Source organism: Mauremys mutica, chromosome 13, assembly GCF_020497125.1.
Source record: "Mauremys mutica isolate MM-2020 ecotype Southern chromosome 13, ASM2049712v1, whole genome shotgun sequence".
Lineage (NCBI taxonomy): Eukaryota > Metazoa > Chordata > Testudines > Geoemydidae > Mauremys > Mauremys mutica.
The window spans coordinates 5,707,762-5,721,374 of NC_059084.1; positions in this window are offsets into that span (position 1 = coordinate 5,707,762).

Genomic DNA, 13,613 nt, shown 5'->3' on the forward strand with positions numbered 1-13,613 from the left:
ATCATGTGAGTAGAGCGTTAGCATGAGAAAGGAAGCCCTGCTGAGTATTTCCAGGATGCTGGCAGCAAACGGCCATCCTAAAACCATTTGAAGAGGGGCATCTAGATAGAAATGGTCAGGATTTTGGAGAGGTTATGTTGCTACTACACCTTTGCAAGCTCCTCCAATTCACACTGTTTAATTATGGAAGTGGTGAGTCACAAGAATACTTTTCACAGTTTATGCACATCAAAAGCAGGCTGCATAGTGCTCTTCATGGAAAACTTCCCAGGAAAAGGTATTAACAATTAACCACACCTCATGGGACCTATGGATGGGACCTTAATCTAAGGGCTACATGTGCCTTTAGGCACAACCCTAAGCAATAATAAACTGGACCACCCCAGAAGGTGAGATAACCCTACAAAGAGGTGAGATATAAAAAACAGCAAAACCCCTCAAAGAGGTAAACCGGTTGTCTACACAGATTTGTGTTGTTCCTGCACCGAAACCTGTCTCATTCCTGCACTGAAATTGTCTTAAATGTGTCCTCCTTGACAGAGGAATATGGGACAGATAATCAGAATAGTGCCCTGCAGAATATGCTTGCAGAATTAATGTGATTGCATGCTCTGTCATTATAATATACAGCACAAAGCTTTTACCAGAGCCATTTTCACTGCCCCTTTCAGGAGGTCATGAGTGGCTCTGTGAATCCCACGTGTATTTTTCATTTGCAGTTCTAGTCTAGAAATCTAACTTTCAGGGCCAAATTTTCAACAGGTTTGTTTAAATTTCATCTGCAACAATTGCATGTGTATCTTTAGTGAGGGCAAGAGCCTGATTTGCATAGGCAAATAAGCACAGGTATGTGTAAAGAAGATAAAGATCATTATATACCTAACTACTTGATTTCAATATACACGATGTTCCTTTAATTTTGGGGCTGCCGTTAAGAGAGACAGTGTGTTCTGGAACTGGGGATCAGCAACCTGTGTTCTGGTCCTTACTCAGCCAGTGGCTCAGTGTGTGTCTTGGTCAGGTTACTTAATGAATCTGAGACATAATGGGAATAATAATATGTAGCCAGCTTTGTAAAGTTCTTTGAGCTGTATGGATGAATACAAGTGCTATGTATAATAATGAGGCTGAGTAGTAATACTAGTTATAACTAAGGAAGCTTTATGTAAAGTAGGTCTGAAGAGTTAGCTCATCATTTTGCCAGCCATAACTTTGATCTGTCTATTCCTTAGACAGCCTTCATTTCAAAGTCTTTTGTAAAGGAAAATGCAGAGACAGGAATTGCTTGTCGCACATCTTTAATCAGCAAAGCACTGTGTTCCTCTTGGCAAACTTGCAAATGGTCTTGCAGAGGCAGGATGCGCTCAGGACATCTCTTGTCTCAGCAAACCGCTGACCATATTGACTAACACACCTGGCCCGATGGCAGGATCGGTGGTCACCAAATAGAATTTTAACACCTATGGATGAATAGAAAACATAGTGCATCAAATTAATCGCTAGTGTGACACCATTGGCTTTACTAGGGGTTACTCAGGGATGAATTATGGCTTATCCATTTCACTGACCTGTATGTCTAACAGATCAGTATTGTAGTAATCTCCCTTTGAATGCCCTAAAAGTTTATTCTTTTTTTAAACTCAGTCGTTCCTTTAATGCGTCTTCAGTTAAGGTGGTTAGAAGATGTGTCCAGCCAGAGTCTTTTTAACTCAGCACCCACGCATTCATAAACAAAGCCTTGGCTTTTGCCAACTCACATATGTGCACAGCTGCCAAATAAAATCTGATGCAGTTTTCCCATGGTACTGGACATTTATTGTCATATAAACAATCCAGCCAGATAGATGTCCAACATGCTGCGAACAGCATTAAGGCAGTACTGCGCGCATATCTCCCATTCTCTCTCCAACCTGACCTACATCAGGAATCAAGAGGGGACTCTATCCTGTTCTGAGTGTATGGTAAGAGTTATCTGAGCAGTTGTGTTGGCATTAGCGGGCATTATGCACACAGCTCCCTAACTAAATGAATTATAACATCTCTCTGTTCTCCTCCTCTCCTTGAATTAAAAAGACTGCATTGGATATAGAAACATCTGCACTGGCTGCTTCTTGGATTGATACCGCATCCATTGTACCATGCAATTTTATTCTGTATGGCCTCTTTCATATCAAGTGTATCTCAAAAGGCTTTAGGGAGTTAAGGAATAAGGTAGCAATATAATAATAGCAAAGGAAGCGAGAAATTAAGGAGACAACATTAGACTTTCAGAGGAGATCTGAATATAGGTGAAGAGTTGCTGTATTTTGCTATGGGAAGTCTGCTCTGAATGGCAGAAGCTGCAGAGGAGAAGCCAGGTACTTGGCACCAGCAGAGTTGTGAGTATCTGATAATCTAGCCAGTGCTAGATGAGCAAAGGGAGCAGGGAGGGGAGTAGGGAGAAAGACAGAGGCAAGCACCATTAGGTGGGGAGGCTAAAGGTTAGAAGGGAAATTTTGAATTGCATCTTGAAATGATGGGGGAGTCAATGGAGTTGTTTCAAGACAGGAGTATTATGGTCATGTTTTAAGGGGGCTGTGGTAGAGATAGTCATTTGGTCAATTGCAAAGCCATGGGGAAATCCGGGAGCCATCTGTCAAACTCAACTCATCCATGACACAGTTTTGACCACTTCACTTGCACTCTGTCCACCATCCCCATTGTTTTCCCTGGGATTTAGTCTAATATCCCAAACCCCTTAAACAAATCAACCCGTTACTAAAAAAAGAGTCTTTCACATGGGGGGGGGAAGAATTTTCCCACTTTTCCCTCCCCACTCCCTGGAAAAAAAATGCTGGCCTGAGGTTCAAGATGGGCAATATTCAGCCCTACGCCCATGTCTTTTTAAGGCCTGATATCACATGGCTTCCTGGGCTCTGCAGTTTTATACCACTGGGAAGGGAAGATTCCCAATGGACCACACAACATTTCTGTCTAGGCCTCAAAGGGCCCAAGCGATTCAAAAATGTGACATTTTAATGTCTGAAAAAACTATTTTTGGTCATTTTTAGAGATGTTCACATCCACTGGTTTTAATTTCTCCCTCCCTGTTGGCTGACTTTGTAGGCAGAGGAGTATGAGAAATATACCCAATGCATTTGTTACAAACCCATTCCCTAAAGAGATAGCAAACACAGGTTTCTATAAGCATGTGGTGCTGAGAGTATGCAGTGGCCTGGGGTGGTATAAAGCTGTGTATAAAGGTGAGCTCTGTAATGCAGCCATCACAAATGCATGCCAGTAAAGCTTTTATGCCCCTCTGTGTCATCATGCGTTCCCAGCTTCTGTCATCCTATGGGTCAGATTCTCTGCTGAGACACAAAGGGGCCAGGAAGGAACTAGATCCAGCCAGCTAAGAATTGCCCCAGCATGGGGAAGCTATTGGCCAGCACAGAGCTAATAACCTGTTGAGCCACCACCATCCCTGCAGCTCCAGCACAGTAGGCATATCATTGTTGAGAGGGGACATATCTGGAACATGCTATGCTCTGGTTATGCCCAGCTGGCATACGGGGACTGTTGCCAGCTGATGTAATATAGAGCAGACCCCAGGCTGCTCCACCTACAGGGCGCTCCTGAATGCTGCAGATCTAGACTGAGAATCGGGGAGCTGGCTCCCTGACAGCCCCCACTCCCTGCGGTGCTGAATTTGGGCCTATCCATTTATCCATGGATTGATAATACACACAGACGTTGTACTCCTCCCCCCATAGATTCTTTAACAGCAATGGCCGATTAAAGCAGGATCATCTAGGTCACGTAACCAGATGCTGGCATCTTTAGGGGGTTTTCCCAGCGCCCCCATAGCTGCGGATTTCAGTCTCCAGGTTTCAGGCAGCACTATCCCAACAGTGTTCTCATGGAATATTTTCCTCCCCTTCAAGCCCTTCATCCATTCCAGCATAAGCCCTCCCACCAGGGAGTCTCGCCATCCATCAGTGGAAGATGTTTAGCCATCATCCCTCCCTGTTTCTGAGCATTACAGGACTTCCTCAGAAGCACAGCTCAATTCCCTGCAGTGGCCTCATATCCTTCAGGGGCTGCACAGGTGAATTCTCTACCCAGATGCTGCTTTGCTCTTCAGATACACAGAGCTCTATTTTTACACAGTCAAAGAAAAGCCTTCCTCTCTGCAGTCCGCAGTCACAGAGGGAAGGATGGGCACTTGGGCAAGTGGAATTTAAACATGGAAAGCCCCCCACCACACACACCCCTAGTGTGTTGGAGCTGCAGGTCGGGGATCCACACCTCCCCACAGTCTATAAGAGCTGCTGATGTAAAACGCAGGCGCATCCGTTCCATGAATGTAGCCCTTGGCGTGGATGCTGATTGTTGATGCTACACAGCATCACCATGGCAACCAGCTTCCACCTTTGCTGCTCTCTCTTCTCTATGAGCCGCCTGTGGGAAGCTGGATTGAAGCTGCATGGTCCCCTGGTTGTCTCAGGTGGCTGCTGACATCTTGGCCCAAAAGACGTTTGCTTGCTGGGGGCTTTTGAGTGTCGTAAATTGCCAGCATTTCATGAGAGCAGCGCAGGCATCACTCACCCTTCATGTCTGCCCTTGGGATGGCAATTTGGTGTCTAGAGCCAGAATTTTTTCCCCTTCCCTCTGGAAGGGGGACGGAGTAAACCCAGGCTCCTGCTGTGCTAGGATGATGATGATAATGACAAACAGTAGGTTAAAGAGTCAATGAGTCTCTCTGGCAAAGCTGTTTCAGGGAAGTCAGGGATCTGTCTCCTACCGACTCTCTCCCATTAACAAATTCCTCTATTTTCTGTGCCTTGTGCTACAGGAGTATGTCTCCTGTCTGCATACAGAGGAGCAGTCTATTGACGAGAGATCAGAACCAGTCCCACCAGTGAATCTCCATCCTTAAAACTCCCAGCATGGACCTGATTATCTACCCTACTGTCCTGAAGCTCATTCTGATTTCACAAACCTTTGCATTACTTTGCTGCCAAGGCCTACAGAATTTTGGGCCCTGAGGGATGGAAGAGGTTTAGAAAGATCTGCTAAAGCTCCCAAAGGCGTCGATTCTCTTTGGATGATACAGAACCAATTTACTCATGTCTCTCTCCCTTTCCCAAGGGGATTCATTGAGTCAGTGTACAAATTGCATCATCTTCACTGCCTTTTAAACCACATGTTCCTGCTGCTGGCAGTGAGGGTGCTGAATGCCCCGTCCTCCCTAGAAACATTTATTGTTTAATTACACCAAATGCTAAGTCCTCAAAACACCACCTCTTCCCCCAGGTGTGATCTTTGTGTGTTAAATGATGAAGAGATTATTCAAGCCACCCAGCTTCCATTGAAAGAAGAGCAAATAATTCCCAGAAACACACTGGCTGCCTGGCGCATTCAACTTGTTATTAGAAAATGAAAGTTATTAAAATGAAAAGGTCATTACTTCTACATACACACAGAGATGACCTCCCCGGCAGCCAACGAGAGAGCGGCATTCACATCCAGGGTTTTGGAGACATTGCATGATAAAGTTTAATTTTAGCTGGATCTGCCTGTAGATTACATTGTGCCAAGAAAGCACAAGCATTGCCTGGAGACAGAAGGAGATGAAATTCTTGCTGTGCCTTCCTCCTCTCCTCTGACTGAACCAGGGAAGACAGTTCCAAAGGACTGAGAACATATGGAGTGATAGAGAATACTTCAAATCATCTGGTGGGATTTTATGTCTACTTTATCCTGGATGATTAAACCTGCTTGCTGTGCACACACTGAATATCCCCTCTCATCCCAACCCTTCTCTCTGTCTACCTATCCTTTGCATCACTTCTCTTCTCTGCCCTTAAGGGCCAGGTTATAAGTCATAGAAGATTAGAATTGGAAGGGACCTCAGAAAATCATCTAATCCAATCCTCTGCTCAAAGCAGGACCAATCCCCAGACAGATTTTTACCCCAGTTCCCTAAATGGCCCCCTCAAGGATTGAACTCACAACCCTGGGTTAGCAGGCCAATGCTCAAACCACTGAGCTATCCCTCCTCCCCTGAGTCAACCCCTGTCTTGCTGTATAAGGAGGAAGGGGACTCCCTGTCCTTGCGCTGCTGCAGCCACTAGCCTCCCCAAAAAGGCCAGAGGAGGTAGGGCCATGTCCTTGCCCCTTCTCAGCATCATCAGCAGAGCTGGTGAGCTCTGGAAGTTAGCATGAGTTACACAGTCCTATGGCGTTGCATAACAGCTGCACTGACTTGAGTTCTCCCTGGGGTGGGGCTGCTCTACAGTGCCCTCTACAGGCCTTAATGGCATGAGACGTGATGGTCCAAGCTCAGGAACTGGACTCTGAGCTCATGTTCCCGCTAGACTGATCTCTGGGGAAATTATATTTGCAGTGAGTGTTTTCCAACTTGATCTGTTTAGGAAGAGAAATGTTCCCCCCCTTGCTTCTCAGCAATGGTGTTACTCCTTTCACGCCTTCTTGGGCAGTGGGTTCTATGTCTCCACCAGCATAAATTTAGTACCAATAAACCTAGTGGAACAGTTTGGTGGAACAGAGAAGAATTTCCAGAAGGGCTGCTCCATGACATGAATGAAACCACGTTGAGTGGTAAACCTGCATGAGGCCTGCACCGAGCATTGAATATTGTCTCCGCTGAAGGAATCACACACTGTGCTTTCACAGAGATGTCATTACAATCACTTGTGTCACACGCTCTTCGCTTTGTCGATGACCGGCCTGCATGCCTCTCAGAAGCAAGAAATGGGGGATGGGGTATTAGCTAATGGGGCACCGTAGTACCCACTGTATGTTCCTGGCATCACAGCAGTACCTCTGCACTGAACAGAGATGGTATGTGCTGAAGTGCGCAGGAGTTAAAGCAACCTTCATAACTGACAGTATAACTGTCGGCGAAGAAGAGCTGGCATTGCATATAGAGTCCAGCTGGCTGGGCTGCTGGCATTTTTTTAAGAACTTGTTTTCGCGTCAGAAGTTTATTTTTAAATTCCTGGCTCCAGTTTGCTGGTATCAACAGCATGCAATGATTTCAGCCATTCAAAATATTCCTTAATTCTCCCCTCCTTTTCTCCCTTTCTCTGTTTGCCCCTCATTTCACAGCCCCCTCCCTCAATACTGAAATGCCTGTACACACTGAAATGGTTTGGCAGAGCTGTTGGACTAGCTTCTTAAAGGGCTTTATGAACCCTCCACCTGTTTGGTAGGAATTGGACACTCCCATCCGTTTAACACACAACACTATTTCCATTTGCTGGATTATTGATGAGCCATCATTATTCATTTAGCTCTAATACATTTATTATTTACTACTTGTTCAGTGCAGCACAAGACACAAAATAAAGGCAGTACTTGCCCCAAAGAGCTTATAATCTAAAAGACAGACCATAAGAAGGACATGCACTGGGAAATCAAAAGAAAGGAGTAACCAAGATTATCTTCATCATTATTTTGATAATTATTTAATTATAAATTCACTTTGTGTGGGCATCATTGAAGGCACACAGCTACTACAGTGAGGAGGATGGCATAGGGGCCTGGGTAGAATAGAGTAGAATGAAGAACTGAGCTTTTAGGAGAGAATTTTTGTGAGGAGGATGTAGTGGGTTGGAGCACTGGTCTAGGGATTTGTTATATTCCGTAACCTGTACCTCAAACACACAGAGCATTTATCTACAGCAAACAATAAATGCTGGTGTTTCAATGGTGTCCATTAAGGAATTCCTTCTGGAGCCTGTCTGTGTCCAATTAGGTTTTCTGCAACTGAGCTCAAGATTTCTTCCCTCCCAGTTCTTTTGCTACAGGTGATCAAAGATCCATGGAGATCTGCAGTAGGCAATAGGATTGAACCCTTCAGTGCCAGAATGTCAATGGCTGTGGTTAATGAGCTTAGTAGATCTTCTACTCCAGTGGTTTTCAACTGCTTCCATCCTAGCATCTGTTTTTGCATACCAGGATCACTTTATATAGTTAGGGACTAACATGGGACTCCTTGGGCTGAAAGTCCTTGTTCTATTCAATGGCCTTTCAATGTTCTAGTGGAGAGGAGTTGCCTGCAAAGGTTTGAAAGTTGTCTGGCTCCATGAGCTTCTAAGGGTAATTCATTGTGGTTGCTGTTTCTTGCCTGGAGACCAGGCGGGCACTGAGCTGAGCCTGGAGGAGTCGCTCAGTCCAGGATAGGTTCTGGGTTGGTGTTGTGTGTGTGTGTATTCCTCATAACCACATCCTTTCCAGTAATTAGGCTCAGGGCTAGACCTGCTCTGTATGTGACCAACTTTATGTGTCACTAGCCAAGCTGAATATTGGGTTTAGGTGTATAATGCAATTTCAATACATTTTCTACCCCTCGCCAGCAATATTTTACTGTTAATACCCTCAAAACCAGTCCCTACTTATAATTTATCTACAGGGGCTATAGTAACAAGAAGGCAAAGGCCTTTTAGCATCATGAGTGACTATGCTACTCGAGCTGTCATAATGAGTGAGACACAGCATGCATAGCGTGAACCAGAATTTGCCCTTTCTGTAAGGCTATGTGCCTGGGAGGCAAGCATTCACCATCTCATGATGCGGTATCAATATAACCCAGATGGGAGGGGAGGATGCTCTAGAGAGCAGCTACTGCACAGCTTCTCATTCACCCTGCTCCCTGAGTTTTTGGGACCCCCTTTCTGCACAGACTGGCACCAGTGAAGACATTGCAGCATCTGGGACCAGTGGGGAGGATAGAGGAATAACTACTGTCCCTACACATAGGCGTGGGGAGACTTGCCGGTGCCTATTGTTACCCTCCACATTGAGTTGCAGAAGGTAGCATGAGGCCCTGCATCTGGGCAGATCCTGGCACTGCAAGCATATGTTAGTCTGCTGCATCTCAATCCTCCTCTATAGCACTCCAGACAGAATATGTCAGTCCCGGACTTTCTTTGACTGGAGACTGTAAATTGTCTTGAATGATTCTGAACTGTGTGGTGATGGTTTTGTGATACAGATAAGTGCCCACTAGAGAGTACATGGAAACTAACAAAGTAGTGTCACCTGAGATCCAAATACGTTCTGAATGCAGGTATCTAGATGGGAGAAACTAGAACATTCAACCTGCTACTGGAAGTCATGGGATTTGTATTCCTGAACATTTAAACGTGTTTTTACAAAATCACTTTTCACAGACTCATAGAAATGAAGGGCTAGAAGGGACCTTGGGAGGTCATCTAGTCCAGCCCCTTGAACTGAGGCAGAAACAAGTCAACTTACACCATCCTTGACAAGTCTTTGTCTGTTTTTAAGAACTTCCAATGACGGGGATTCCACAACCTGCCTTGGAAGCCTATTCCAGAGCTTAAGTGTCCCTATAGTCAGAAAGTTTTTTCTAACATCAAACCTAAATCTCCCTTGCTGCAGATTAAGCCGATTGCTTTTTGTTCTATCTTCAGCAGGCATGGAAAACAATTGATCCCCATCCTCTTTATAACAGCCGTTATCATATTTGAAGACTGTTATCAGGTCCCCAATCAGTATTCTTTTCTCAAGACTAAACAGTTCTTTTAACATTTTCTCATAGGGCTAGTTTTCTAAAAGTTTTATTATTTTTGTTGGTCTCCTCTGGACTCTTTCCAGTTTGTCCACATCTTTTTTAAAGTACAGTGCCCAAAACTGGACACAGTACTCTCGCTGAGACCTCAGCAGTGCTGAGTAGAGCAGGACAATTACCTTCACTCTCTGACATTCAACATTTCTGTTAATACACCCCAGAATGATATGAGTCTTTTTTTCAACTGCCTCATATTGGTGGGTCGTATTCAATTTGTGATCCACTATAACCCACATATCCTATGCAGCAGTGCTTACTGCCTGGCCAGTTATTCCCCATATTGTAGTTGTGCATTTGATTTTTCCTTCCTAAGTGTAGTATTTTGCAATTGTCTTTATTGAATGGCTCTTGATCCAAAAGCTTTTACTCAAAAGCTGGGGGAAATCAATCCCATTCTGGTGTGAAAATAGCCACAGCGAAGGAGTCAGTGATAATCTAGGCAACTGAACATGTTCGGTCTGAATCATCATCTTTTGGATACAAAAAGAATTCTAGATTCCGATGTACATTATCAGACAGCTACCACTTTCAGTCTTTCAGAGGCTGGGCACAACTCAGCTAAACCAAGCCCAGATTAGCCAGGTCCAAGAAAGATGTATCCTTTTTGTATTCTGTACTATTTACAGCATGATGGACTGTCAGACTGGTTTTCATTGTTAAAATAAGATGCATGCCATGCACCAGACTGCCCTGCCTTATGCCGTGTGGCTCCAGTGTCAATGGGGCAGCACAGATGTAACTGAGAGCAGAATTTGGTGATACAAACAACACGTTAAAATTCAGACAACACTTTGTAGTGCAATATGAGCAAATCCCCTAGTGACTCTCCTGTTTGAACACAGCTGTGTGGGGACTGAATGATTATGTGCCACATTATTTTAAGTACAGTTTCTAATATGCACGGTCCTTTACCCTTCTTCCCTGACAGTTGTAGACCTTAAACCGAGTAGGGGCAAACACTGAATTTAGCCTAACCTTGCTACCTTGCTAGAGAAAGTAGAGGATAAAATGAGGGCTGTTATCTGCTCTCCTTTGTCTGTCCTCAGGAGTGGTCCTGCATAGAGCATGGACACTGGACCCACTCACCCTTCTGAGCTCCGGGATGGAACTTTCAGCCAGGGAAGATGAATCTATTAACAAACTTCAGATCCTGTCCCATTTAGGGTTATTCCCTGGTTAGCTGGCACAAAGGAGTAAAAGAGGGCGCAGACTATTTCCCTGCAATACACAGGCAGTAAGGCACAGATGGTGGGAACAAGGGGGCTTCACGTACACAGAACATACTGCTACTCAGACGAGAAAGTACACCTGACGTTTAGTGTATTCTTCCAGCTACTGCACACAATGGCAGAAATTCTGGTTCCATTTAAGTCAATAATTTTGCCATTGACTTAAGTGGGGTCAGGATTTCACCCAATGGGCCAAATTCATCACTAGCACTAAAGTCTATGGTGTTGTGTCCTCTTTACTCAGTTGTGTCTATATTATAATCCCCTATTAACAATCTATATAATTTACCCTCACTGGGCCTAATTCAGACGGGATGTAACTCCATCAGGCGAACACTGGTCTGAATTGGGCCTTTTAAATCTTGCCTTAAAGCCATCTTTTTCGGTTTACATTTGAGTTTCATTGCATTATATTTTATACAGGGAATGCTATGTAAAAATAAATGGCCCCATCTCATATATAATTTTATGTTATATAGTGCTAAAGTATTAATGGAATACCAGCTAAAATATAATAGAAACATAATATAACTCCAAATCAATAAATAATTGTCGGTTAGGACTACTGTAAATTACCTGATACAGATATTATTTAACCCTTTAATGACACAGATAAAAGTGTCAGGTTCAGCTGGTAAAATGTGGTATATAAGTTGTTTGTTGTTATGTATTTATTCAATTAATTTATTATTATTTATTGTGCTAGCACCTAGGCGCTCCAGTCCTGGAGCAGGACCCCACTGTGCTAGGTGCTATACAAACACAGAACAAAAAGATGGGTCCACATCCTAAAAATCCTGCTTGGCTAGTGTTTTGTTTAGGTCAAAACTAATGATCTTTTAACCTGTCCTCTAGCTTTAGAAGATAGAAGTCTCCTACATTAGTCTTACAATTGCATGGCTCACACAGTCTGTAAGTATTCTGGCAACCACATGGTATTTCTCATGCAAGTACAATATCAAGTTACTGCACAAGAAGAGAGTACTTACGAGATATTTGTGCCATCAGAGCCTCAACCACGTCTCATAGATTTATCATAGCAAACAAAACGATGTTAATAAGCCTTTTATTCTTGGTAAATTAATATGCACATCAACTGAATCAGCATATTTTGCTTTATTTGTTCATCTGTATATTTGTTGATAAACCCTGGTGTTTCCTGCTGTAATAATGTATGTTGATGTCATTTTTAAATGACCGGTGTTGAATCTAATAATTAGACTTTTCACCTGAAGGTCTGGGAAAGTGGTAGGATTTAATTATTCCCAAAGAAGTTTTGTGAGCTAGATAATCATTAGCCCCATTTTAAGGATTGGCAAACTGAGACACAGGGAAGTTCAATGACTTGCCCAAGGTCACACAGCTAATCAATAGCAGAGATTGGGATAGCCTCCAAGAGTCCTAACTCACAGTCCCCTGCTTTAAATATCAGACACACTGATATTTGATGAATCCAAAATCTTATCCGCGCTGCCTGGGTAAGTTACCTAGGCCTCTCTGTCTCTCAGTTCCCCATCTGTACAATGGGGACAATAGCACTTCCCTACCTCCCAGGGCTGTTTTGAGGATAAATACACTAAAGATTGTGAATTGCTTTGAGATCTACTGGTGAAAAAGCGCTATATAAAAGAGCTAGGTATGATTATTATTACTTATAAGCCATGGTGAAACCTTGTTGTGCAAATCTAGAAAGAAGCCTTTTTTTTCCACTTCCAAACAGGTCAGGCAGACCTGAACACGACTTTCCCTCTGTGAACATGCATCAGAACTCTGAACGCCTCTCTATGCTAGTAGTTACAATAGCTTTCCTTCCCGCTAAAGTATTCCATTATAAAAGTCTCCCTATTCTATAGCATTTATTTGCTGGTACACCTCTCCCTTGATATAACGCTGTCCTCGGGAGCCAAAAAAATCTTACCCTGTTATAGGTGAAACCGCGTTATATCAAACTTGCTTTGATCCACCGGAGTGGGCAGCCCCCCCCCCCCAAAGCACTGCTTTACCGCGTTATATCCAAACTCGTGTTATATCGGGTCGCGTTATATCGGGGTAGAGATGTATCTACTGTCCCTCTCCTGCACACCCTTCCTTCCACCACTAACAAAATGTGGAGTGGTAGCTTTTAAGCCTACATCCTAGCCATTGAGGTGGATTTGCAATCTAATCAGATCAGGCCAGCCTTGGTGTCTTCTCCAAAGTAATGGATGGGCTAAAATGAGTTGGAAGAGAGACTGAATTGATAGCCTTGTGATTACTGCCAGAATTCAATTTGTAATGGCAATAGCCTCTCCTAGGTGGTGAATATCAATCACTGCTAATGCTTCACTAGGCCTTCAGCTCTCACATAGGCAGTCTGCTATGTCCTGCAGGCTTTGGGCAGCCCAGGACATCCGTGTTTCAGCAACCCAGCCTGCAGTTACACTGGGGAATGGCAAGTGAAGCCACACAAGAGCAACTCTCTCTTTCTTTTGGGAATTTAAGGTTTGCAAAGTGAGTCACGTTCAGAGCCAGAGAACAGGCCCAGCACAGGGCCTGGAAGTGAAAGCTTCCCAGCCACGTGCCTTGATCCTGACTGGGAGGCTGGGGAGAAGTTCTCTCTCCAGAGCCCACTCCGCCCTCAGCAGCACGTTATGGCTGGTTCCCTACAATGTTCTGAGGCCACCAGCTCGTCTCACACGGGACACCCCGCAGCCTTTGGATGGTAGCAGCGGCCAGTCACGGCTGACCTCAGCCAGCTGCCTAGTGCTGATGGTGCCACATGGTGCAAATATCCCTGCTAGGCC